General features: G+C 43.7%; 1 protein-coding gene across 4 annotated transcripts in view; it reads left to right on the forward strand.

The window, feature by feature from the left end:
- LOC126185227 (carnitine O-palmitoyltransferase 1, liver isoform) overlaps positions 1-27,960 on the forward strand; it is a 249,326-nt gene that overhangs the window by 72,106 nt on the left and 149,260 nt on the right. For 3 of the 4 annotated variants that reach the window (XM_049928110.1, XM_049928115.1, XM_049928114.1), the window contains exon 2: positions 3,618-3,711. The exons of the other annotated variant lie outside the window; for it this stretch is intronic. The gene's annotated coding sequence lies outside the window, so the exon portion shown is untranslated. The remainder of the gene's footprint in view (positions 1-3,617; positions 3,712-27,960) is intronic. 4 annotated transcript variants of the gene reach the window in all.

Consider the following 27,960-nt stretch of genomic DNA (forward strand, 5'->3'; position numbering starts at 1 on the left):
CAGTCTGCTTAGAGGCAGTCCAGTCCCACCAGTTTATCGTTCGATAGTTTGGCCTGAAGTGTGCGCCTGCCCTAAGATTAGGTGAAGCGGGGCTCGTCCGAAAACACTGCATTTTGCCACTCAGTTTCTGGTCAATGGAAGCCGACACAATGGAATGCGTGCCACCAGTCCAGCGCACAGCGGATGACGTCGAACCGTCGATGCAGACATGTCCACACCTGTTGCAATCCGCGGTACCTACATGCACACCATCTCTTTACAATAGGAATCATTTATTATGCTTCCACTGTTCTAGGAATCATCTGTTTTTTTGAGTCATTCAGACCGTTCCTTCTAGGTACAGCAATTTCCAGAAAAATTAGCGTATATAGCGCTCTTATGTAGAGATATTTAAATTGCCTTAAATTTATTAATGTACTTTCGTGTTAGAATCACTCCTTCAGACACTTTTTCTCTCGACTGTATTCCTTGACGAAATGAGCCATCTATTTACAATTTTTGAAGTCGCCAACAAATTATATTCACTGAAATTTAAAGTACAGAAAGAAGTTAAATTGCTGCTCGAACTGTGGGTATCCGTCAACTAATACTTTTCCAGTGCCAGACTTACTATAAGCCGCAGATCACCCATCAGCCTATTACCTTTCTACAACCTCGTGAACGTGTCAGTCTAGCTACTTGCCAGAAAACATCCTCTGCTGGAAGAGAAACGTGTTGGCATCGTCACCTGTGTCAACACCGTTTCACACAAATATTTACATAGCTTTCACACGATTGGCCTGACGGAAGCGTTTGAAGCGGTACAGGAAAGAGGCAAAATCTTGTCATCCATGCACATGAACATTGCATCAGATGTAGTTACAAATATTTTTTTGACCGTGAGATTTTTTTAGCTTGCTAGCCATTGTTCTGAACTGTGGGGGTATCCATAAATGTAGAATAGTTTCACTACTATACTTTATCCACGTACATACACTAGAAAGTCTGTGCAGTCTTGTAAGCTAGTGTGGTTCGTGGCAGTTTTGCATTTTGCACTTTGTACTTGTAACTTTTATTACACGTTTATCGAGATTGAACACATAAACAGCAGAATTTGAGTTTTTTGTTGTTATAACATGACTGTTTATTATCTAAGGGTTCATGTGTCATGTAAGACTTTAAAAGACATTTGTTCTATATGTAAGATCCTAATCGAGATTTGAGTAGTTTGGTGACTACGTAACTGAAAAACATTGATGTTTATTATTAACTAAAGCCGCTAACAAACAGATAGTCGTGTAGACGATATTTCCTACTTCATGTGCGTTGCAGAGTAATATCCATAGTATAGTGCCGTAAACAACAGAAGTTGATAATAACGAGAGCCCCGTTCATTTATCAGTTATGCAGTTGCTATTTGAAACTATATGGCTGATCGTACAATAATGTGTTTTTTCAGTTGTAGCATAATGACCAAATAGAGCAATTATCTTTCCACTTGCTTTACGTAGCGTTCACAAGTTTTTCACGTTGTGAACGCCATGTTACCTGTGCTCATCTAGAAGACGATGTACATATGAAAGACAGTGAACTCTTTTATTTTGTCATTCGCTGCGTTTCTGTCTTGAAAAGCATAGCTGATAACTATTTTCGCACAACGAAATGGGGATCACTCATCTCACCGAGCTGCTTCCGTTATGTCGAAGTGTCACCCGTCGACGCGCTGCAAGTAAGCAACATGCAGCTTTCTATCTCTGAGGCTTTCAGTCTCTTCTGCCTTTAATTGTCGGTGTATGTGGTGTTTTAGGTAGGTCTGTTTCACGGGAGCGAAAAAAATATGTGCTGTCCAGTTTAGACCTCTGATGTGACTGCCACTAGAACAGTTCTGGATATGATGAATAGGATTTAGGCCTCAAAGTACATCTTGTCGTCCTAAAAATCCGAGCGCTCACTGATGTGAGGTGGATCGACGGTAAGATCGTGACTTTGATTTGGCGAGCGATGAAACTTCATGTCTAGCCGTTATTGTATTGGATGATAATTAAGATGGCGTACTGCGTAACAAAATGTGCTTTTGAACGAGTTCTGCTTCAACCAGGCCTACCGTGATTTTTTTTTTTTTTTTTTTTTTTTTTTTTTTTTTTTTTTTTTTTTACGAGTGTTTGTCGCAACAGTAATTGGCAGAATCTGGCATGCAGTTTGTTGAGAGGGATAGTGGACAAACGTCATGTGTGATGGTCTGGGATGCTATGTGTTCTGTACTCCTCTGACAGGAGACAATCTGCATAGTGATCCCATAAGGGAGATATTTGGGCTGAGTTACTGCCTCATTTCAGGCAAGTCGGCACGCCATATTTTAGCAGCACAATATTCGACCACATGGAGCGAGGAAAGTGAAAGCGTCCTTCGAAATATAGGTACCACTCCGTTGCGTCACCAGGCTTGCACATTCGCCTGGCAAACAGTGATGATTTTACAGGGACTCGCATTGTCCAGAAATATATTCGTTGTCTCTTTGATGCCGTGACACGAATGTAAAAGGCTCTGCTTTCTGGACGTGGGAGCGTCACACCATCTCAGAGTCGGAGCTCAGGTACTGTTCCACATTCCTAACCATTTATGCATTATCACCTACAGCTTCCTAATTATTTTCAGTTACTTTTATCTGTCTTGTTATTGCTATTTTCACTACTTAGAGCACGATTTAATAAAACCGTAAAAAGTGATACACGCACCAGACAGCGTCAAAACAGAAAACAGTATCAGTCTTGATTAGCAGTGCCTCTGAGGAAACAATTGGAAACTATTGATGATTTCCACATAATTCATTTTTGCTTAAGCCTCAACTCCCAGTAAACCCAAGCAATACGAAATCATTCAGAGTGACTGTGACTACAGAAAGGTTGCATATGAAATTTTCTGCTGTTCACAAACCTATTTGGTTTCTTCTTCTTAAATTTGTTTTCTGCATATCTCATTGTAATGCAGTATTTAACCCCAAGAATACCGATGCCCTCAAAGCGCCGTTGCTATCGCCAGTAAAAGCACAGCATTTATTGTTTGTCCCGCCTACGAAACGTCCCTTTGACCTCCCCATATTGTCGTTGTTCATGTAGGTTTCGCTCTTTTGTGTTTTTACTTGCATTTTCAGAAGCTCCGTTTTCAGTCTGTCTTCATCCATTATTGATACGTGTTCCTGTCTCCTCTTTTTACGTGATACCCTATCCTGTAGTCTCTAATCCTCTGCCCTGTTATTTCGTTTAGTGCCCTACGTTCACAGAACTAAATCAGTGTTGACCCTGTCATTACTGTATAGAATTTAAACGTTGTTTCCCATCTAATATTCGCATAGCTCCTCTTGATTGCACCACATACATACATAAATTTTAGGAACCGTCGACTGGTGCCGTCATTGGAAGTGTGTGTACTGTTGCAACCTAGTCATGAGAATTTGTAAATCAGCTTTTCCGTCTATGATTAGTTTCAACTATCAGTTTTTCTTTCTTTTTGTTAGACGTAGACGACAGTCCTATGTCAGTGAATTTATAACCGCACTGACAACTGCCTACAGTCTATTTGTTTACTATACTTTGTAGCGCGCTGATTGTTGTGTGTGAGTTGCTCTTCCTTATTTTCAGGTATATGTGGAGATGCTGGAGGTTCTACTCGTCCTCTAGCAGAGAACAGGTGCAGCCCTTTGTACCTTCGGACAATATCGATTGAAATTTCACTGTAAGTGTTGTAACACATACAGGAAGACTGCTCCAAGTATAAATACTTAATACTTGTAACGATAATTTCGGTCATTGTCTTCGGTTGTTAAAACTGTCTTCTTGTGCTTCTTACGTAATACAAAAACTATCTTTCATTTCAATGTTCCCAGAAATAATGCTTAGCGATGCATCGCAAGTATCAGTTTGGAAGAAAATACGGAATTTTAATACCTAAAATTTCGTTAATATCACAACTACATTATGATAGTATTATGTGTGAAACAGTCTTTTGTGCTCTTCTTCTTGCAGCAATAAAGTTATATGTTAGAAGTGTATATTCGTGAGAAATTGAACTAGTAACAGTTCTCGGGTTGAGGCTAGAGCAATTCTACCACTGCGGTGAATGCAATAATTTGGCATGCCACTCGGCAGGGAAGCTGCCAAACATTATATTGGTCTTTGTAATAACAGTGTGAACCATGAATTCCTCGACTGCAGGAAGGAGGGGGTTGGTTAGAAGGCCACAGTGCGGCAAATTACTCCGCAGTGGAAGGCGGGGCAACAACAGGTGAGCAGCCATGTATTATCCAGAAACACGAACAGGCTGCAGGGTACAGAAGTCATAGCACGCACAACCGTACGTTTGTCCACCACTGGGCATTGACATTGACATTAACATGGGCATAGGAGCACCGCCATTAGACGCGCTGGACAAAGGTGGACTGGGCTGATGACTTTCCGCCGACAGGAGGTTGTAAGTACATCGAAAACCACTTGACATAATGCATCTCACTTCCCAATATTGCGTCGTATAGGCAAATGTTGGACACTGTTTGCTGATGGGTGATAAATGGAAGTGGGGTCCTTGATAAGTCTGCAATAGTCTCTCACTGGCATAGGCCGAAGGAACATACTACATGTGTGACCCATAGATGACTTCGCCTAGATCGTATCGAGGATATCTGGGGCACCATCAAGTGAGATTGTTGATCAGTCGTGGATTTGGATGAGTCTGCAACGCTTTCCCTGTCTCGTGGAGTCCGCCACGACGCCTCGCGGTCGTCTTATAATCCAGCCAACGGAGGAAAATTAGGAGGAAAAATCATTTAGTCTCAAAATTGAGTACACTGGTAGGTGGCAGTGTCATGAACAACACACTAAATATTCTGACAGGTGGATGTGAGCGTTAGCGGATGGGACCTTGAAAGTCACTTCTTTACGTTCTTCTAGAATAACTTGAAAACCACTACTTCTGTCAAAAATGTTTCCTGATATGAAATAAAATAAAACGGCTCTATTCATTTTCTTCTGGGCCTGCTAATTTCCATATTTCAAGAAATGGAAAAGTCGCAGATTACTGAAAATAGTGTTTACTGCTAAATAAAGTGGGTTAAGAACAAACATTAAATGTGCGTACCACAGCTAAATACAGTGTTACGTTAGTATCATTAATAACTCATATCTGTATTCCATATAGCAATAAAGCATTTTGTGGAAAATAAACACCGCCGGGCTTGTCTGCGCACAATGTCACCATCGATTCATAAGGCATGCTGCGGAGGTCCGTATAACTTTGTGAAACATCCTGTAGTCGCTTCTTGTGACATTGGGGGATAGATGGAGTGGGGAATCACCTGCTTGCTCTTCCGTTTGCAGACCCACGAAAAAGGGAAGTGCATGCCCACAATCTGGCAGCCTACTTTCCCTCGTACTTTCGCCCTCTACCCCCCCCCCCCCCCTCCCCACACACACTCAACTTTTCACCCTGTTACACCCCCAGAACACAGTTTATCCCTTAATATGCTTGTACTCCACTTAGATGTGATACGCAGATTTACTATTTGTTCTTAACCCATTTTATTTAGCAGTAAACATTAATTTTATATCATTAAAACACTATTTTTAAAAATCTACGATTTTTCCATCCCCTGACGTGGAATTTAATAGTTCTTGAGAAAAAATGAATAGGACCCTTTTTGTAGGTAACTGAATATCGTTTAATTTCGTACCGGGAAACATTTTCGCTAGAAAACGCAGTTTTCGAGCTATTGTAGAAAAACTTAAAAAATAACCTTTAAAAGTCCACTCCACACCGGTCGGGATTTTTAGTGCGTTGTTCATGACACCCCCCCCCCCTCCCTACCGCTGTAGAAATTGTGACTAAACGGTTTTTCTATCTGTTCAACCGTTTTTGATCTTCATTAACTGGACTATTAAGGGCGGTTGTGGTACTTGATATCCGGTCCGTGTCCATAATTCAATTGCTCTGCGGTGTACGGCATATGGATATGTATGTTGATTGTTAGAATATCGCATGTGTGGACAATCTCTTTTCTTCCACCGTCTCATTATCATTTTGCTGAGGTTCAAAGAGTGGAAATACATAAATAAAACAAATTACTATTCAATGAATTTAAAGGAGTTGCTCCTCCACATTACATCCATCTTTTATTAATGCTTTGGTATGAAAATTATCATTTTGCACAGTAGACGTGCATGTACGTCTTACTTCAAACCATTTTCCCTAGAAACTGTACATTAGATAAGTTGATAATTGTTTAATTGCTGCGATCTAGCCTCTTATCATTTATTACCGATATTCAGAACTATCGAGCAAAAACTGACCTCTGCGCCATAGGCTCATAACAAAATCTCGATATCAATGCTGCCACTGGACAAAGCGCAATACCTACGCAACTGAAACGTCGTAACATTGTAAAAAATATACACATGAGACACTAATCAGAGAGAGAAAGAGAAAGAGAGAGAGAGAGAGAGAGAGAGAGAGAGAGAGAGAGAGAGCCTCATAATTTCTTTCCAGGCCATGTTAATATGAGTTATGAAGTTACACTGCCCTCTGGCATCTGATTTAAACACGCTTTGTTGATTCAGTCGAGGAGCACATGTATTGTAGCATCTCCCACTTTTTGTTTGATTAAATCCAGGGAAAAGTGTGTAAACCAGCAGGAAGCATTTTTTATTTTTTTCTACAGCGTGGCTTATCCGTTTTAATGACTTTGTGGTCCCGACCCCGAGCGTCGAAACTGCTGACAGGTGAACAGTATCTCACCTGTTCTTTGAATTTAGTTTTTTGCACATATCGGTTCCAGCCGACAAAAATGCAAGTTCTACTGGATGTAACACAGACATCGTTAAGACAATGTCACGAAGAGAGAGTATTATAACTTTTAATACGGTGTAGCTCTCTTTACGAGCAGGTGCTGTCTCTGTGGTGAGAATCCGTATGTTTGTTCGTGGCATTATAATTATTTTTATATCATTTCACACAGCCACCTGAATCATAACTTTTTACGACAAAAGGTAAATGCAGTGGTCGCGGAACTGACGGCCAATATCTTTTGGCAAGTACCAGCCGTATCGCTCAGAGTGAACAGTGGTTCAGAAACAATCTGAACTTCGTATTGACCACCTTAGGTAGTAAGCTTGGCGCCGGGATGTAACTTGGCATCAACTAAAGTTAGTAAAAGTCGCAAAATTAAGAAGAAAACATATTACTAACGATACTGCGAGGCCTATTTTATTCCGAATTACGATAGAAGGTTCCTTCGGACGTGCATGCAGGCTACTACTGTCATTATGAACCATATGAAATGTATTCGCATTTTGGAATGTGAGCAATCATCAGCTATATAATGGAATGACGACAGTGAAAAATTGTACAGGACCGGGACTCGAACTCGGATTTCCCGCTTATCGCGGTCGCCTTTCCATTTGGCTACCCGAGCATGACTGACGGCCAGACCCAGAAATGGTTCAAATGGCTCTGGGCAATATGGGACTTAACATCTGAGGTCATCAGTCCCCTAGAACTACTTAAACTTAACTAGCCCAAGGACGTCACACACATCCATGCCCGAGGCAGGATTCGAACCTGCGACCGTAGCAGTCGCGCGGTTCCGTACTGAAGCGCCTAGAACCACTCGATCACCACGGCCGGCCCAGACCCAAACTTCCATACGTAGTCAGCCATGCGTTTTACAGCCCGTACTCTTACATCCATTATGTATATTTTACTTGAAAGTCGCTTGCGCGGTGTCACGATTTTGCAGTGCTTGCATGTCCGAAGGAACATTACTTCGTAATTCGGAATGACACAGGCACTGCAATATCCTATTTATCCGCCGAAGTTTGGTAAGCGAACTCCTCTGTACGGGAATATACATAATGGATGTAAGAGTACAGATTGTACACACATATACGAAGTTTGGGTCTGGCCTTGAGTTGAGCTTGGGTAGCCAAATGATAAGGCGACCGCTCGCGATAAGTGGGAAATCCGGTTTCGAATGCCGGTCCGTCACAAATTATCATTGTCATCGTTCCATTATACAGCCGATGGTTGCCCATATTCGCAACTGCGAAAACATTTCAGGTATTTCTAACTCTACATCAGTCATAAAGAACGAATGGAGTCGCAGTTGAACATGGTTCATTATCACTAAAATTACGCTGTTGTAGATAGATTCGTAACTTACATGTTTTAAATCGACTGGGGATATAAAATGTAGACTGGCAATGGCAAGAAAAGCGTTTCTTAAGAAGAGAAATTTGTTAACATCGAGTATAGATTTAAGTGTCAGGAAGTCCTTTCTGAAAGTATTTGTATGGAGTGTAGCCATGTATGGAAGTGAAACATGGACGATAAATAGTGTGGACAAGAATAGAATAGAAGCTTTCGAAATGTGGTGCTACAGAAGAATGCTGAAGATTAGACGGGTAGATCACATAACTAATGGGGAGGTATTGAATAGAATTGGGGAGAAGAGGAGTTTGTGGTACAAATTGACAAGAAGAAGGGACCGGTTGGTAGGACATGTTCTGAGGCATCAAGGGATCACAAATTTAGCATTGGAGGGCAGTGTGGAGGGTAAAAATCATAGAGGGAGACAAAGAGCTGAATACACTAAGCAGATTCAGAAGGACGGAGGTTGCAGTAAGTACTGGGAGATGAAGCAGCTTGCACAGGATAGAGTAGCATGGAGAGCTGCATAAAACCAGTCTCAGGACTGAAGACCACATTAACAACAACCCGTGTTAAATGCCATGTCGGTCTCAGTGGAGAACATTAAATTGTGGAAGACGTAAACAGTGAACATCCGTGTTGGTCAATATGGCGAATACCTACAAACGACATTGAAATAGGCTGATGAACTCTGACGACAGAGGGCCCCTGCGAATCTCCTGTACGCTTCAGTGCACTGGGCGCACGCGCTCGTCGCGGTTGGAGTGGGGGAGAGCTTTCTCCGGAAAGCGTGTGAGCCGGCGGCGTCCGCATTGTACGCCCACTTCCGCGTGGCCGCTGCCCGACCTTTGGCCACCTCCTGTTGCGCTGCCACGAGGTCACTCGACTGCGCGTTGTGGAAGCGACGATCCTGCCGCCACTCCGTCTCCTAATGGCAACGCTGCCCGCCGCTGTACTTTAACCGGGGAGTGTTCTAGCGCACTGCTGCCACATCCAGGGCTCGCTGGCACCGCTGTCTGCTGGGGAAAAAAATTAAAAGGAAAGAAAAAGTCACCGTCACCGCCTTCCTGACACATCGTATGCGCCTCCCAACCGTGTCATGCTAGCTTGCTGCTTATGTTGACGGCGCTACAACACCAATGTCATTTCAAACATCTCTGTTTTCTCTAGTTATTACTAAACTTGAAACAGTTTTTACTTCTTGCAGGAATCGTCGCAAAACAGTTAAACACTGGTTTAGTAGGCCGGAACTTTGTAGTCATAATTTCAGTAGGACGTTTTTACAAAATTTTCGTGATTTCTATAAGTGACGCTATAGAGGCTCTGGGACAGTTTCCTAAGAAACGGCCAATCACTCATGACATCTGATTATTTCCGTGCTTGATGCTAACCGCTTCATTTTCGAAGTGCTATATGTATACTGTATATTTCAGCCTAGTCGTCTTAAGTCCTTTTCCACCACCCGAGACAAAAAATGTTCAAATTTGTGTGAATTCTCAAGGGACCAAACTTCTGAGGTCATACACACTACATAAACTAACTTATGCTAACAACAACACATACACCCATGTCAGGAGGAGGACTCGAATCTCCGGCGGGAGGGGCCGCGCAATCCGAGCATGGCGCCTCAAAGCAGGCGGCCACTCCGCGCGGCCCACCCGAGATAGATCTCAGTCGTTAATGAAGTTGCTATCTCATTAAATTGTTGGTTTCCTTCCTTCGCTGCGAGCTGCGTCCTGTAAGCTGCACCAATCGTCGTGTGTGAAATCTAAAGCACGGAGAACTTGGTTCACAGAGGGAACATTGAGAACACTGACTGCCCATAGGAGGCATCAGCCAGCGGACGTCGCTTTGCATTATAAAGGAGAGGTTTGTCTACGAGTCGCCTGCTACTTTTTCACGCATGGACGAGTCCACGTCTGCCGATTATTTGGACTTCCTGTGGGTTATTCTTGTGGTGGATTACCAGCTGCTCACTGTTCATGGGTCAAGGACTAATCACGGGAAGCGCTAATAGCCAGATAATTGTTTCATGTATGAAAAAGAAATCGCACCTTTGTTTCTCTTCAAAGAGTTGTACCAGTCAAATTCAGATAAGGCTTAGCAGTAGGTGGCAACATCAAGGTAAAATGTTCGTTTCAGCCTTATTGGCGTCATCATATGCTTTCTTAACGTCGTACGACGTATCTTAACTTTTACGACATAAACAGGCGAAATTCATTTGAACAGCAAATAGTGGAAATGTTGAAGCGGATGATCACTGTACTACGTAAATCTAGAGCAAAAGCAAATATTTCCACTATCAAGGAGACCTTACGGACTGGCCTCTTTCGATTGTCTTCCTAAACTATTTTCACGTGGGGCTCCCAGAACCGTATTACGTAAACCGACTTCCCAATACTGCTTCTGGTTGGTCCTATAAACACACCAATGCGTTTTCTCGGAACGCGATTTCGACTTGTGAATCGGATTTCCGTTCCCACGTAAACGCGCAACCGTTTGTGAAACGTGTTTGGATTCTTAGGTTACGTCGTTTTTTAAAAATATTTTCATCTGATCTGGACTCAGTTACCTTACTTGCAGTAGAGGAAAAGCAGAAATATTAGACCGAGCGTGACGTTGTCTACCTCTAATATTTATTTGAAGAGAAACGGCCATTGTGCTGACTATATCAGAAACCACAACTGCTGATTTCCAGACACAATTTGTGTCAAACAACTGACGATCTGGGAACCGATATTTGACTGGCCTAGCAAAACCGCTTCAAGCCTTTACATGTAAGCACAACACGACAAAAAAACCTTTGATGATTAGATTTCGAAGCGCGGCTATTATAACACATTTATTTATGCACTACGAACATGAGTTCCGGCAATTTAGTGTGTAACGTAAATGTCATTTTACCTAGAAGTTACATAAATTCCATGTTCATTAACAAACACAAAATTTAATTAACAAATACTTTATCATAATTTTAATAAAAGTAATATATTCTTATTGTCTCTTATCAGATGAATAAGCCCATGTACAAAAAATATATATATATTTATAATTTGATGCAAAAATACGAAACATCAGATAGAAAATAATTTCTTATTTCTACAGATTGAACAGTGTTAATCATATTTTTTAGAACAGTACGACAGTCTACAAGTCCGTATAAAATTTTATTTTTGTTCTGTTAGCGATTAAAAATAAAAATACACTCCTGGAAATGGAAAAAAGAACACATTGACACCGGTGTGTCAGACCCACCATACTTGCTCCGGACACTGCGAGAGGGCTGTACAAGCAATGATCACACGCACGGCACAGCGGACACACCAGGAACCGCGGTGTTGGCCGTCGAATGGCGCTAGCTGCGCAGCATTTGTGCACCGCCGCCGTCAGTGTCAGCCAGTTTGCCGTGGCATACGGAGCTCCATCGCAGTCTTTTAACACTGGTAGCATGCCGCGACAGCGTGGACGTGAACCGTATGTGCAGTTGACGGACTTTGAGCGAGGGCGTATAGTGGGCATGCGGGAGGCCGGGTGGACGTACCGCCGAATTGCTCAACACGTGGGGCGTGAGGTCTCCACAGTACATCGATGTTGTCGCCAGTGGTCGGCGGAAGGTGCACGTGCCCGTCGACCTGGGACCGGACCGCAGCGACGCACGGATGCACGCCAAGACCGTAGCATCCTACGCAGTGCCGTAGGGGACCGCACTGCCACTTCCCAGCAAATTAGGGACACTGTTGCTCCTGGGGTAACGGTGAGGACCATTCGCAACCGTCTCCATGAAGCTGGGCTACGGTCCCGCACACCGTTAGGCCGTCTTCCGCTCACGCCCCAACATCGTGCAGCCCGCCTCCAGTGGTGTCGCGACAGGCGTGAATGGAGGGACGAATGGAGACGTGTCGTCTTCAGCGATGAGAGTCGCTTCTGCCTTGGTGCCAATGATGGTCGTATGCGTGTTTGGCGCCGTGCGGGTGAGCGCCACAATCAGGACTGCATACGACCGAGGCACACAGGGCCAACACCCGGCATCATGGTGTGGGGAGCGATCTCCTACACTGGCCGTACACCACTGGTGATCGTCGAGGGGACACTGAATAGTGCACGGTACATCCAAACCGTCATCGAACCCATCGTTCTACCATTCCTAGACCGGCAAGGGAACTTGCTGTTCCAACAGGACAATGCACGTCCGCATGTATCCCGTGTCACCCAACGTGCTCTAGAAGGTGTAAGTCAACTACCCTGGCCAGCAAGATCTCCGGATCTGTCCCCCATTGAGCATGTTTGGGACTGGATGAAGCGTCGTCTCACGCGGTCTGCACGTCCAGCACGAACGCTGGTCCAACTGAGGCGCCAGGTGTAAATGGCATGGCAAGCCGTTTCACAGGACTACATCCAGCATCTCTACGATCGTCTCCATGGGAGAATAGCAGCCTGCATTGCTGCGAAAGGTGGATATACACTGTACTAGTGCCGACATTGTGCATGCTCTGTTGCCTGTGTCTATGTGCCTGTGGTTCTGTCAGTGTGATCATGTGATGTATCTGACCCCAGGAATGTGTCAATAAAGTTTCCCCTTCCTGGGACAATGAATTCACGGTGTTCTTATTTCAATTTCCAGGAGTGTATATTATTTTAATTAAAAACTTATGATGTATTTGTTAATTACCATTTCTGATTGCTAATAAATATAGAGTGCAACTGAAACTGACAATACTCTAACGAACGAATTAGCGAGTATAAGACTTTTACGCAATGCGGTCAGCTACCGGCAATTATATTAAGAATGCTCAGACCTTTTCTACTTAACAGCTGGGAAATATTCAGATCTTCGAATGCCATTTTTTCGAGTTGCATCGCAGTGCTTTAGGAAATTGTTGTTTGGGAATAGCTTTGGAATCCCTAAGTATGAAGAAAATCGGAGCGGGTTATTCTTTAAGTTCTCATCATCAAGAAAATAGAAATGGAAGAACAGGAGGAGAAAAAAGAAACATTCAGTGTTTAAGAATTGTGAAACAAATTTGAGGGATCGCATTGTTGTACAGGCTGTCGATGAGAATTGAAATGTGAGCTACTGTAATATCGAGACATAAAGCTTTATTTTGTTTCTGCTATTAAGAAAGTTAATCTACCTCAAGTTTCAGATGAACAACTGTGAGATAGTTATCTCAAACTCGAGTGCTTAACAGTTTTTCTTAAACTATTGGGCGAGGGAAGAGGATGGTAACTGGAAGAAATTCGGAACCTAAGAACCAAGTCCTTTGTGGCTATTATTAATATAGGACAGTTATATTAGAGTGTAGATGTTTGGTTTCTAACGACTTGAAGAAACGACGGTCCAAACACTATGTAAGGTAAACTACAGTTTGAATCTTCAGAACTTGTAAAAGATCTGCAGGCTAGATTTTCGTGTGTTTGCTTAATAAAAACGTTTTCTCGTGATCTGTAGATCTATCACTGTCATACATACTTTATATTCTATCTGAGCAGGCCTTATAAAGTCTACAGTACAGTAGTCTGCGTTCCCGCGTATTAATCTAAGTTACTGCGAAAGATTGTTGTTGTGCTCGGTTCCTGACTCGTAATGAGTGTCTCAACACTCTGATGCGGAAGCCGGTGTCTCAGCAACGCGGTAGCTCTTTTCCGCCGGCTGGCTGCGGCCAGCAGGTAATTGTAACGGTCTTTCATAATCGCCCGAGTGAAAGGCCACCCGCTATTGCAGCCAGGAGCCACGGCGCTAGGTGGGCGTTACACGGGCTGCCTTGCTACACTTTAGGCTGTATCTTCTCTCAGAAACCACACACAGATTTGAGGACAGAGTCCATCGCGTCGTCCAGGATTGACTGACACGTGTGCTACCACTGTGACGGAGAAGTAAGAAAAAATGGTCACGTCTGTGTGAACGGTGACTAAGTTATTTTGTAAGCTTTTTAGTGTCCCTCAGTACTGATTCGCAGTTGCTGTGGGCAGACTCGCACTTGGCAACTCATAATGACCACAAGAAGGGTACTGTGAAAGGGTAAGTTAATCGCACTCACGAACTCTGCAACTCTGTACATAGGTAGCTGCACAGCCCAGCCCAACCTTAGATCTGAGTCAAAAGGTGTGGTGTTCCTGGCCCCCAACTGAACTCGTCTGTCCTGTGAACGACAGCAACTCTCTTACCATCTGTGCAGAATCTCATAGTGTTACGTTGTGTAGTTCAAGTTAGTCTTCCACCCGAAAACTATGGCAGGAAGTCTCGTTTTACAACCTATTTTTTGTGACTGTGGTAATGTACATTTAACCTGCGACGGTTATAAAATCAAACTTTGAAGAGTTCTAGGAACTGAAGAACGTGGATGACGATGCTGTAGTAAAAATTCATATTTATCTGTTAAATGATTTACAATAGGGAGCGACAACTTATTTTCGTGTTTGGAAAGCACCTGTGGAATCTCTCTTTTGTAAGCTAGAACGCTCGATAACAGAAGAATGTTATCGAATACGGTTAAAACAAAAGGCAAAGCTTTGAATGGAAGGCCATCTAAGCTTATACACATCGAAGTAGATGACAGCCATACAACCGTGAAGACATTAACAAGGGAGGATGTAAGTATATTATTCGCGCTTGTTTTTTAAGAGTGTGCCGAAACTGCGAAAGTCCCCGTTTGAAATTCAAGGTGCATTGTCGCAGACGGAGGTGACGTCTACGAAAGGCGAAGCCTTTGTCCTTAATGTTGTTGTCTTTAGTCCTGAGGCTGGTTTGATACAGCTCTCCATGCTACTCTATCCTGTGCAAGCTTCTTCATCTCCCAGTTCTTACTGCAACCTACATCCTTCTGAATCTGCTTAGTGTATTCATCTCTTGGTCTCCCTCTACGATTTTTACCCTCCACGCTGCCCTCCAATGCTAAATTTGTGATCCCTTGATGCCTCAGAACATGTCCTACCAACCGGTCCCTTCTTCTTGTCAAGTTGTGCCACAAACTCCTCTTCTCCCCAATTCTTAATAATGATACGGAAAATTGTCGTCTTGTTTTTTCAGCCGGCTCCAATTTACAATACCAATGTAAGCAGAAAACAGTATTGACAGTTGGTACTTTGCAATATGCAGCGAAACACTTTCTCCAGTTATTAATGATCCACAGTAACTTTGGGCGTTAATACGTACCATAAGTGTTTAGCCTTGTAATAGATAGGACGGAATCATATTTGAAAATTATACAATGTTTTCGAGATGAATGTGGGAATAGGCAAATCTTTTAATCCAAAAACGTTGGTAATTCTCTTCGAACAATCCATCCATAAGAGTATTAAAGTTGCCTTTCCATCAGACAAAAATACTGGTTGTCGGTTTTATCTGGCTGAATCTTGGTAAGTACAATTGTAGTTGCTGTAAGAAAACCGTATAACCGTTGGGCGATAACTGTCATAATTAGTATAGAATATTATTTGCCGTTTTTTAAAAGATACTGTATTACCATTATTCCTAAAATTACGTTACTTCTAAAATCAGCTATATGTCGTTCACGCTACCAAGGGTTGTGTACATTGCTTAAGCTGTGGATCTTAAAAAACTTCTGCCGTTTTGGTTTCCACAAACTTTACCTTTTCTTACATATTTCAGATGGTTTGGCTTTGGTGCACAAAGACTAGAACAGTGAAAAAGGCCAGTGGCTGCATTACGTATTTGGGATTAGTTCTGTAAATCCGCAAGATGTTCCTGATGATTTTGTTCGTCACCGAATTTGTTGATAATCTAAGAACCTCCTCACCCAAACATCTTCTCTTTTGTGACATGTCCGAAACATGAACAAACTGATGCCTACATAAGAAATAACTCTGCAAAAAATGGCCGCATCATCAAGACGGACTCAAAAACCAAAGAGAGGCAAGCTGTCCTACAACAGAACTTAGATTTACACAGAAATGGTGAAATTGGCAAATTGGAATTTGTGAAACGTGTTTCATACAAGATAAAAGAAAGGCAGTTGTTTTCAGGAAATATTTATGTGAAATCTGTAATAAAATTTTTGTGTTTATGTGTGATTTGTTTTCTTTTACATCTTTTTTGGTCCAGTATGTACAATATCCTTTAGACAGTTGTAAATAGTGACAGAGGTCGTGCACTTGCTCCCTTCAGGTTTGGAAGAGTTAGCGAGTTTGTGCAGTTGCTCTGCCACGAGCAGGTACAAGTTGCTGAGTTCGCGCGAGCCGCTCAGGAGGCGCTTTGGGAAGATTTGCCGAATTCGATTGTTTAGTTTTCTGGCTGCAGGTAGAAATTGTTGAGTTCGGGCGAACCGCTTGCTGTCCTTTGCAGTGAACGTTACGCAGCTGATATCGAGGAGGTGGGAAATACAAGAAACTTTTACTATCTTGCATGATCTTCATCTACAGAATAACTGAGACATGAATTGTAGGTTTGTGAAAATATGTCAACATAATTTTTCCCGGAGAAAATATAATTTGTTCCAGAATGCCAATATTCTGTATGCTTCGCGTATGATGTGTCTTATAAGTTACTGTTATTTAACCTCGAATCACCCTTCCCTAGCCGGCCGTTGTGGCCGAGCGGTTCTAGGCGCTTCAGTCCGAAACCGCGCTGCTGCTACGGTCGCAGGTTCGAATCCTGCCTTGGGCATGGATGTATGTGATGTCCTTAGGTTAGCTAGGTTTAAGTAGTTCTAAGTCTAGTGGACGGAGAGATGTTTCTGTGTCTGCAATCATTTACTGTCAGATAATTTTTCCTTTGTGATTGCGTGAGTAGAGTTCCACGTTACTTACGGTGAATGCTTCCTATCTGTGGCATATGAAAGGTGCTATATAATCATTATTTGACAATAGTAAATATACAGGTACATTGTACGATTGTCATGTTATGGGCTGAACCGTCAACAACTCTAATGACTTTAGCTTATTTGAAAGTGTGGATCTCTTAGTAAAGATCCGAATGAATATAAAAAAGGCGCCAAAATTTAAACAGGCTCCAAGGAACTATTGTAGAGAGGAACTCATTTACATCGTAGATGTCAAGATACTCTTTCCACCTAAATGCGCAACGCACGGCCTACCCTTTATCGGTTATTTATGAGCGGTTTGTTAAGCAATTTCGTGTAATACTACTAATAAACGCCTGAACGAGTGTTTAATATAATTATGACTTCTTACTCATATTTACGAACTGGCGTGAACGAAAACATGCGAATTACTGCATAGTTATGCCCAGTTCCTTTGGTGTAGCGTACTTCTACATGTATACTGAATGAAATGCATACCTGTACTTGTTACGGATATTGCCACAAAAATTTGTCTCTCCATAGACAAAGCGATAGAAACTCTATGAAATGATCAGAGGAGGAATCAAAATCAAACGCTATCTCTGTTTCTGCCTAATTTCAGAATGAGTGGTTGTATATCAGCACGAAACTGATATCAGACCGATAACTTACGCAAGAATAATCGTGTTTAGGCGCCGGGAAGACGTGAAAATACTTATTGGGTGACACAATCTCTTGCTTTTCCCGTGCGGTATGTTGACAAAAAATGATACCCCTCGTTAAAAACTACACTGATAAGCCAAAATATTATGGCCACTGCCCACCGCGATGTACACTCCTGGAAATTGAAATAAGAACACCGTGAATTCATTGTCCCAGGAAGGGAAACTTTATTGACACATTTCTGGGGTCAGATACATCACATGATCACACTGACAGAACCACAGGCACATAGACACAGGCAACAGAGCATGCACAATGTCGGCACTAGTACAGTGTATATCCACCTTTCGCAGCAATGCAGGCTGCTATTCTCCCATGGAGACGATCGTAGAGATGCTGGATGTAGTCCTGTGGAACGGCTTGCCATGCCATTTACACCTGGCGCCTCAGTTGGACCAGCGTTCGTGCTGGACGTGCAGACCGCGTGAGACGACGCTTCATCCAGTCCCAAACATGCTCAATGGGGGACAGATCCGGAGATCTTGCTGGCCAGGGTAGTTGACTTACACCTTCTAGAGCACGTTGGGTGGCACGGGATACATGCGGACGTGCATTGTCCTGTTGGAACAGCAAGTTCCCTTGCCGGTCTAGGAATGGTAGAACAATGGGTTCGATGACGGTTTGGATGTACCGTGCACTATTCAGTGTCCCCTCGACGATCACCAGTGGTGTACGGCCAGTGTAGGAGATCGCTCCCCACACCATGATGCCGGGTGTTGGCCCTGTGTGCCTCGGTCGTATGCAGTCCTGATTGTGGCGCTCACCTGCACGACGCCTAACACGCATACGACCATCATTGGCACCAAGGCAGAAGCGACTCTCATCGCTGAAGACGACACGTCTCCATTCGTCCCTCCATTCACGCCTGTCGCGACACCACTGGAGGCGGGCTGCACGATGTTGGGGCGTGAGCGGAAGACGGCCTAACGGTGTGCGGGACCGTAGCCCAGCTTCATGGAGACGGTTGCGAATGGTCCTCGCCGATACCCCAGGAGCAACAGTGCCCCTAATTTGCTGGGAAGTGGCGGTGCGGTCCCCTACGGCACTGCGTAGGATCCTACGATCTTGGCGTGCATCCGTGCGTCGCTGCGGTCCGGTCCCAGGTCGACGGGCACGTGCACCTTCCGCCGACCACTGGCGACAACATCGATGTACTGTGGAGACCTCACGCCCCACGTGTTGAGCAATTCGGCGGTACGTCCACCCGGCCTCCCGCATGCCCACTATACGCCCTCGCTCAAAGTCCGTCAACTGCACATACGGTTCACGTCCACGCTGTCGCGGCATGCTACCAGTGTTAAAAGACTGCGATGGAGCTCCGTATGCCACGGCAAACTGGCTGACACTGACGGCGGCGGTGCACAAATGCTGCGCAGCTAGCGCCATTCGACGGCCAACATCGCGGTTCCTGGTGTGTCCGCTGTGCCGTGCGTGTGATCGTTGCTTGTACAGCCCTCTCGCAGTGTCCGGAGCAAGTATGGTGGGTCTGACACACCGGTGTCAATGTGTTCTTTTTTCCATTTCCAGGAGTGTATTTGCAGCCTGGTGACGTTGCGGGCACGTCACGCGGTAACAAAAGTACGTAAGCAGAGCAGACACGGACGGGGTCACCCTACCGAAGATATGGGCTGCAATTGAGATAGGTGATTTTAACAACAAAAAAATCCCAGAAGATTGGAGTAAAGGGGTCATCAATCCTCCGTTCAAAAAGGGCAATCGACGAAAATGTGGGAGTTACAGAGGCATCACGCTACTGTCACACCCCCTGAAGCCGTTAGAAAAAAATCATAGAAATGAGACCTTGGTAAGGTAGTAGATCCTTTGCTTGAGGCAGAACAAAAGTGATTCAGGAAAGACCGAAGTGCTATGGAGCTTATTTTTGCAGTAAGAATGCTGACAGGAAAGTACTGGGAATATAGAAGAAATCTTGTGATCATATTTCTGGACATTGAAAATTATAATGATAGTGTTCTTAGAAACAAGTATGGGAATGTTCGGATGACGTAAAGCTGCCAAGCTACCTAACTGATACAGTCAAGAAGCTACACCAAATGTGCTACAGCTGTGTCTAGATAGGCAACGGACGATCAGAATGGTTTGAAACAAAGAGAGGTGTCCAACAGGGAAGTGCCCTATCACCACTCCTGTTTGTAATAGTAATGGACAAAATCATAAGATCTGTCAAGAAAATAGACAGCGAACGAAACGCCCTAGTTTTTGCTGGTGATTTGATAGTATGGGGAGAGACAGAAGCTGACGCACAGAAGAAACTTAATGACTGGAACAACACATTTAAAATTTTCAGGTTAAAAATAAGTAAAACAAAGATAGTAGAAGTGATCATCAACAGGCAAGGAACAAACTCACATATATTTCTAGGAGTCAAAGTAAAATCTGTTTTAAATTTCAAGTTCCTAGGAAGCGTGATGTCGAAGGACAACACCATTAAGCAGGAGGCATTCAGCAGGACACAGAAAGCTTCCAGTTTTTACAGTCTAATCAGATATCTTACCTGTGAAGATAAAATGCCACGAAAAGCAAAAGCGACTCATGCACCACAACTATTTCGTACCAATCCTTACACGTGGTTTAGAAACCTGTAAACAATGGCCTTAGCAGAATTCAGGCAACAGAAATGAAATTCATTGGAACTATAAATCAGACAACTAGAAAAGACAAAATGGGGAATGACATGAATACAAAAAAGTAGCTGGTATCGAGGTTCCAGTTACCAGTGTCATAAGGAAATACGGGCTTCAGTGGTGTGGGCATATGAGAACGAACGGCGAAAGACCTGCCACAGTGTGTTTCAACCTGAACCTCGTAGGAAGAAAACCACGGGGAAATTATAAGAAAACGCTGGATAGAGACTGTAAGATCACAGGTGGCGGAGAAAGGACACAAATGGGAAGTTGTCCTGGAACAGAAGATGTATGAAGACAGAAGGAAATGGCGAGCGCTTGTACACCATACTAGGGAAACTGGAGTTAGAAAACGGGAAAACGATGATGGTGACTTTCACTAAGGGCAGATTATTATTACGGAGAGGCTGTGAACGAGTATCTCGAAAACGGCGAAGCTTATCGAGTATTCACGTGCTACTGTCGTCTGCATCTAGGGTGAGAGGTAGAAGGGCAATGACTCTTCACAGAAAGTGGGGTTTGGAGGCTTGACTGCTGGTAGATGGTGGTACGTAGCATCTCTGCCGAAAGAGCACAATGCTGGTGCACGCACAAGTGTTTCAGAGCACACCGTTAATCGTACGTTGTTGAACATGGTGCTCCGCTGCAGACCACTCCTAGTGTACACACGTTAACCCAACGACATCGTCAATTACGACAGCATTGGGCACGGAAATATCGGGATTCGACCGTCGATCAATGGAAACGAATCGACTCTTCGGGTGAATCGTATTTTTGCTACACTAGGTCGCTGGTCGTCTCCACAAAATGCATCATCGAGGTGAACGGCGGCTCGAAACGTGCAGCGCGCCCCGGACGCTGGCTGGTGGGAGCAGTATTATGCTATGGGGGATATTATCCTGTGGTTGCATGGGACCTGTGATAGTAATTGAAGACACGCTGACAGCTGCGAACCATCTGCATCCCTTAATGCTTGATGTCTTCCCCGACGACGATTTCATCTTTTAGCAGTACAGTTGTCCGTGTCGCGGAACCAGAACCGAGATACATTAGTTTGAGGAGCATTATAGTGAACTCATGTTGATGCCTCGACGACCAAATTCGTCTAATTTAAATGCTATGAAACCCATCTAGGCCGCTATCGGGGGCCTTCACTATGTACGCAAATCACGTTATTTACGTGAGTTACATGACCTGTGCTAGAAATCTAATGCTACATACCTCCACAAACCTAGGCATCAACAAACTATCGGATCCATGATACGGAGAATCAGTGACATATTTCGTTCCAAAGACGGACAAACAAGCAGATTGTCATAATGTTTTGCCTCATCGGTGTACGATTAGCGGAGAACGTGTAATTTGTTGGGTTCCGTATCTTAGTCGGTAAAAACGGAACCCTTACAGGATCACTTTGGTGTCCGTCTGTTTGTTTGTCTGTCTGTCCGACTGTTCAAAACCCTTGGTCTGTGGTCTGTTGGCGATACAATATACGTTAGCTTCTAAGTTATTGTAATCAAAAGCTACAGCAATTTGTTTCGTATTTTGATACTTGCATCTCACGCATTAAGCGTATAGGACACTTCCCCGTGACGTAGAATCATGAAATTTGGCAAGAAGAAATGGTTCGCAATACAAGTAAAGGAAAAAAAGCAATAAATTGTTAATTTATAATTATATCACAAGAAAAAAATATTTTGTCATTTGTAATACGACTTCAAACGTTAAATTAAAACACTCTCGAAAGTCTTGGAATCCGTGGGACCAATATCTTGCCCGTATCAATGTCGACGTCACTCAAAATTCGTCAAGATCCTCTAGTTCCGGAATGGATGAACTGTCTATATACATAACATGAATTTTAAATTCGGAGACATTTGTATCTATTACCATAAAACGCTATTGTCGTTTATAACAAAAATGAGTATCCCCATTCTGCGATTTCACATGCAGAACACGAAGTAGATGTTATAGGACTGCTAACACTCGTACAGTCTGCCATGCAGTCCTCATACACCTTAGTTGACGTAAATGTGATGATCATATAGTGCCATTCGGGAGTCCCGTCTCACTGTGTTACATTGAATTGATATACAAGTTTTAAATAGAGAAGAAAGTGGAATTAACGTTCTGAAGTATCTTAAATCTCTATCCCCCGAAAAAGAACATGCATGCTTCCGAAGTTTTGAAACGTAGCTCCAGTATATTCTTCAAAGATGAGTCTAAAGATTTAATTACCTTGTGTCAAAATATATGATTGAGAAATTTTGACGATTCTGAAAAAAAAATTCCAGATTGATTCTGCAGATGCTGTCAAACATTCTTCTGACTGTATTTAAACCTGTAAATACATGAGCCGTATCTAAAGACTGTAGCTTATCTTAGCAGTTTTACTGTAACTGTACGTGGTGGTGAATTGAGAATCAAGCGCTGCCTCAAAGCAAGAATGAAAGTAAGATTATGTAGACGAACTCAAGAACAAGTGGAAGTTTTAAGGCTGTCCATGAGGCGTGCTCGGATAACAGAAACAGTGGCGCACTGATAGCGAAAGGCGTAAATCCTAGTTCAAGTCCCGGTCCAGCGCACAATTTTAACTTGTCATATGTCTTCAAGAGGGGAAAAAAAATGTCAAGTGAATATGATAAAATTTTCATGACGTTTGACCGAGGCTCAATTCTCCAAGGAAGTGTCTCCATTTCTTGCATGTAACGATAGCTTTACTTCTGTATAATACGAGAACGGCCTCATCTCATGTCAACGTTATCATTCAAAAAAGAAAATGTTGCTTCTTTATGTAAATTCATAGAGAGAACAATTGTGCTTCAAAGATAAGTGCTTGTTCAGAAATTATGTTCCCATCAATAGACAAGCCAAAAAGATATGTTAGGAAGCTTGATTCTTTGTGGGGCACGTTATACCTTGATAGAAGAGCTGGAGAGCCACCTGTGTTTTGTAGCACAAAATGAATGTCAGATATTCATGACTGGTATAACTCCGTAAGTGAAGAATTTTTTTTTACCTATAAGGATCCTGACTTTATCACTACAGTATTTCATTATATAGGGTGTCGCATGAGGAACGGTGAATATTCAGTGATACGACAGGAACGATCATTCGAAACCAAACCGTCTAGAAAACATAGGCTCTGAAATGCGTACCTTAAGAGCGATTAGCAATTGTTCATCTTAGATACTGTGAAACAAATTTATTCTACTGGAAGCTCTTTGATTTTCATATTTTGGAATGAGGTAGTTTGCACCAAAACAAGAAAACATTATATAGTGAATATGGACTCTAAAGTGCATACTTTAGGAGCTATGCGCATTTGCTCAGTCGAAGAGAAGTGTTTTACATTAGCGAAGATGAAAAAGTGATAATAGCCCTTAAGATATCAGGGCCGATATTTGATGTCACGAAAAGACCAAAGTTGTCTGCCGATGCCCACAATCTATGGTAGTCTCGTCAGACAGGCCACAATCCAGTGCAGATCTTTACGATCCAAGGAACTTTCCCACCTTGGCCATACCGGCCATACCGTGGGAGGAAAGCATAACCAAGATACTTACAGGCACGTCCCTCCTCAGTTCCTTTTTGGCACCTGAACAGACGGAGGGTCCTTTCGCTCTACTAAGCCAGTTTTATTTGTGGAGAATAATGAAAACTTATTTCGCGAGTTCTCTTCCTTAGTAAACTACGAAGTGCTACCGTCTTTGACTGCAGATCCTACCCAATCCCGGGCGTTATTCTCTTGTTACAACTTGATGTACCTGTTACCATAATACTCCATCAGAACATGGTGGATAGTTTAAGTTTTATTGGAACTGAACACTGCAGAGAAATGAAGAACTACGCTCCGACACTTGGAGAAGTGAAAAATCTACTTCGTACGAAGTGTACTTAGACGCCTGCCGGGCGACCAGGTTGACAAGAGTATTTATCGTCGCTTTTGAGGAGGATTCACTTCCAGAGGAGGTCAGTTTCATGGTTTCCGGCTGCGGTGTAAAGCCGTATTTCCCACCCGCCATGCAGCACGATTTATGGAGAGCGTGGCCGGCCACCTCACGAAAACTCACTGTGTGTGCTACCACCTGTTTGTGACATTTGCGCGAAAGTCCACACTCCTCGATCACCGAAATGTGATGCCCTAATTAACGTATGCAATACACAGCAACTGAAGGTATCTGATCGCCTGTCATGTTTCGAATCTCGGAAAAAAATACATTTATTTATATCTTATCTCCACGATATTGACTGTGGCAAGATCGTCAGCAAACAAATCAGTCTGTGGAGGCGATAAGCCCTGTCCTCTAGTGGATACTGCAGCATCATCTGCGGGAACCTCGGCTTTCCGGCCTTGGCCGAAAAACAACATCCTCCTCTGGCGTTCAGTTTTGGGAACTTTCCCTGCAGAAACCTACTGACTACGACGCGACACCAACCACTGGCTGACGAAGTCATTGATTGTGGATCCCAGAGCTGCCCACTCCTGTTCCGCAGCTACACCCACAGGTGATAAGTCCTCACAAGATACTCGACTACCAAAAGCAGTGAAAAATAAAAAGAAAAAATCTCGCGTGAAAGCTACTCCGGTGACCGTGTGGGCGCCAGATCCCCCCAAGCTGTCGGACCCCGAACGATGTTCGTTGATGTTGTTCCATCCCCACTACTAACAGACAGTTTAAACTGTTTTCCTGCCTCTTCACGCCTAATCAGGATACTCTTAACGTGATTATTCAGTGTAATTACATTTGATATTACCGTCACCTGCTAGAACTACAACTAATATCCTACTGTTCAACGATCTGTGTTGCTGTACAAGAAACACACTTCGCTGACGACCATACTCCAGGTCTACAGGATTAACGTGTATTCTGTCGGAACCATACTGGTCCCGAGAGAGCATCTGGAGGGATCTGTGCTTTGGGTCCTACAGATGTCATCAGTGAGTAGATTCCCAAAAGTACCACATTGGAGGCAATAGTATTGCGTTAACAGGCGACCGCAGTGATCACAAATTGTAACGTTTATTTACCCCCAGATAAGACACTACATACCTTGAGGTGATCATCTTAACTCACCAACTCTCCCTCCATCTTTGGGAATTTCATTGCACACTAATTCCTGTGGAGAAGTACCACGTCGTCTGGTATGGGCTTTCTGGCTTTTTTCCTGTCTTGATCAGTCTCTCCTCAGTGACGGTACTCCTGTCCACTTCAATGCCGCCCATAGCACCTGTTCAGCTTTTGACCTTACGATCTCGTCCCTCAATCTCGTGGCTTCGCTACGATGGTCGCTAGACGACGATCTTTGTGACTGTGACCACTTTCCGACGATCCTGCCACTTCCTTGTCACCGCCCGACAGACCAGTTACCACGTTGACCTATTTGCAGAGCCAGCTGGCGGTTGTAGATCTCAGCTGTCTCCATCGCCCCCCTCTCTGTCACATAGCATCGACGAGATTGTTTGAGACGTCCCCCCGCAATCACTCGCACCGCTGGAACTCCCCATTCTATAGCCCGTGTCCTCAGTCGACCAGTGCCATGGCTAACCAAAGACATAGCAATATCTATTCAGGATCGTCTAAGGGCTCTGCAATGGCCAAAGCGACCTTCTCCACACACCACCCTGCTCACGAACTTTTAAGCGACTCATTGCTGTGGCTCGCTGACTAAGTAAGAAGGAATGCTGGCAGCGCTATGTCTTCTCATCGTGTGCCTCATCATCCCAAGTGTGGGTCGAGCTTCGTAGTCTAAAGCGTCGTCAAAGCTCAACAACTGTTCCGCTTCTACTCCTTCAAGTGGTATGTATACCATGCTTCAGTTCTTTCTGAAAAACTTAAGACTCACTTTGCGACAGTGTTGATCTTTTCTTTTTATTCAGCTACATGCCGAAATATTGAGTGCCACGTTGAAGATATCTCCTTCTCCTTTACCCGCCATCACGCCGTATTATACAGCGGGTTTCACAATTCCTATTAAAAGTTTCTAGGATTTGTAGAGAGAGTGAGTAGATAAAGTTGTCTTAAGTAACCCATGTCCAGAAATGGACCGTTTGCATGTAAAATAAGTTTGAAGATCTAATCACTTTCAAATCTCCCGCTTCGTTGTACGCTCACAATGGAGATAATGAGCTCTGAGTTGTGTGCTGTACCGGTGCTGCTGTTTGTTGCACAAGGTGTGCCTTTGACGCATGCTTTATACATACGGTCCACAACCCCAGGTGTGCGTCGGTGGATAACCACTGTCAAGCCTTCTAGTTCCAAACGTACCAGTTCCTCGCAGCCGTTGTTCTAATCGAACGAAAATTGTATGTGAAGGACTTAGGCGATATGGAAAACGTTCTCGATGCATGGCGTTGTGCAGCTCTGCTATTAGGCACCGTGTAGTGAAGCGGAAGATATGAAAGTGATCCGATCTTCGAACTAATTTTACATTATATCCTCCTTTGCGGGGGAAGTAAGATCTCTCCTTACTTGGAGATGGGACTTCATCTGGTGGGCTACAGCACCCTCAAATAAACTCCACGCTATGAAGGAGGCTACTCTTGTATGGCGTTCCCCTTCCGTTCCTCCCGGAAGGAAACCATCGTTACATACCGCCTCCGCATAGGTCATATCAGGTTAATCCATAGTTTCTTGCTATGTACTGAGTAACTCCCATGTTGTCATTGCGGAGCCTCACAGACAATAAGCAGTTCACAATTTGGGAAATGCCCCTTACCTTTGCTTCTCCATGCTAAGCGTGATCGTCCATATTCTCAGCCTGTAACACTGGCGGGCGACGTACAAACGGTTGAAGTTTTTTTTTCCCTCAGAGAAAGTGAGTTTCATTCTCAGATATAAAGTTTTAAACTACATTTGGACGCTGTCAGAGTAGATGGGATTGGGGCGTTTCCCGCCGCGTGCTGGGTCTGGAGAACCCTCTACTCTATGTCCTCTACCAGCTGCCTTAGTCATCCCTCTTCTACGCTGTTTTAATGGCTGTTAGAAGCGGTTGGCCCTGTTTTTAGGGGTAGCACCCCAATGACGAAGAGACTTTAAGGATTCTTCATCTTTGATGCTATCTGATTATGAAAGAACAGTTGAATGGATTATTATTCTTCCTCCGAGGCAGTGGATGTTATTCCCATCGGTAACAATTTGACTATAACGGATAAGAGAACAGCTGTGGGAGGGACTTCGCCCGTTACATGCAGAACCTTGGGGTCCCCATCCACCTAGTGATCAGATTATTTCTGTCATCTTTTTTGTTGTTTTCAGTTTAATTGATGTTGATTACGTTTTTAAACTTCTCGTTTTTACTATTGCGAATATCCGTGCCATAAGGCCTTATTTGCACCATAACTGCCTTACTCCTTAGTCGGGTTGGCGGAGAGTCAGATACGGGTGAGCTTTCTCTCGCCACAAAGGAGTTCTGGGGGAGCTCTCTTCTGCTCCCTATCCTGCATACCGTCCCGATCCGTATAGTATGATCTCTTTACTTCTCAACTCCGGCATCAATATGGCTTTCAATGCCTCTAATTTATCATCCCTACATACTTTCATAATTCGATCAAAATTCTGGCTGACATCACTAACTCCCGATGACCCATCTCTAGACTGATACCTCGCCGTTTTGTCCGTTAACTCCCCCCCCCCCCCCTCCCCTTCTTGCAACCAACCAGG

The sequence above is a fragment of the Schistocerca cancellata genome, chromosome 1 (assembly GCF_023864275.1).
Source record: "Schistocerca cancellata isolate TAMUIC-IGC-003103 chromosome 1, iqSchCanc2.1, whole genome shotgun sequence".
Taxonomy (NCBI): domain Eukaryota; kingdom Metazoa; phylum Arthropoda; class Insecta; order Orthoptera; family Acrididae; genus Schistocerca; species Schistocerca cancellata.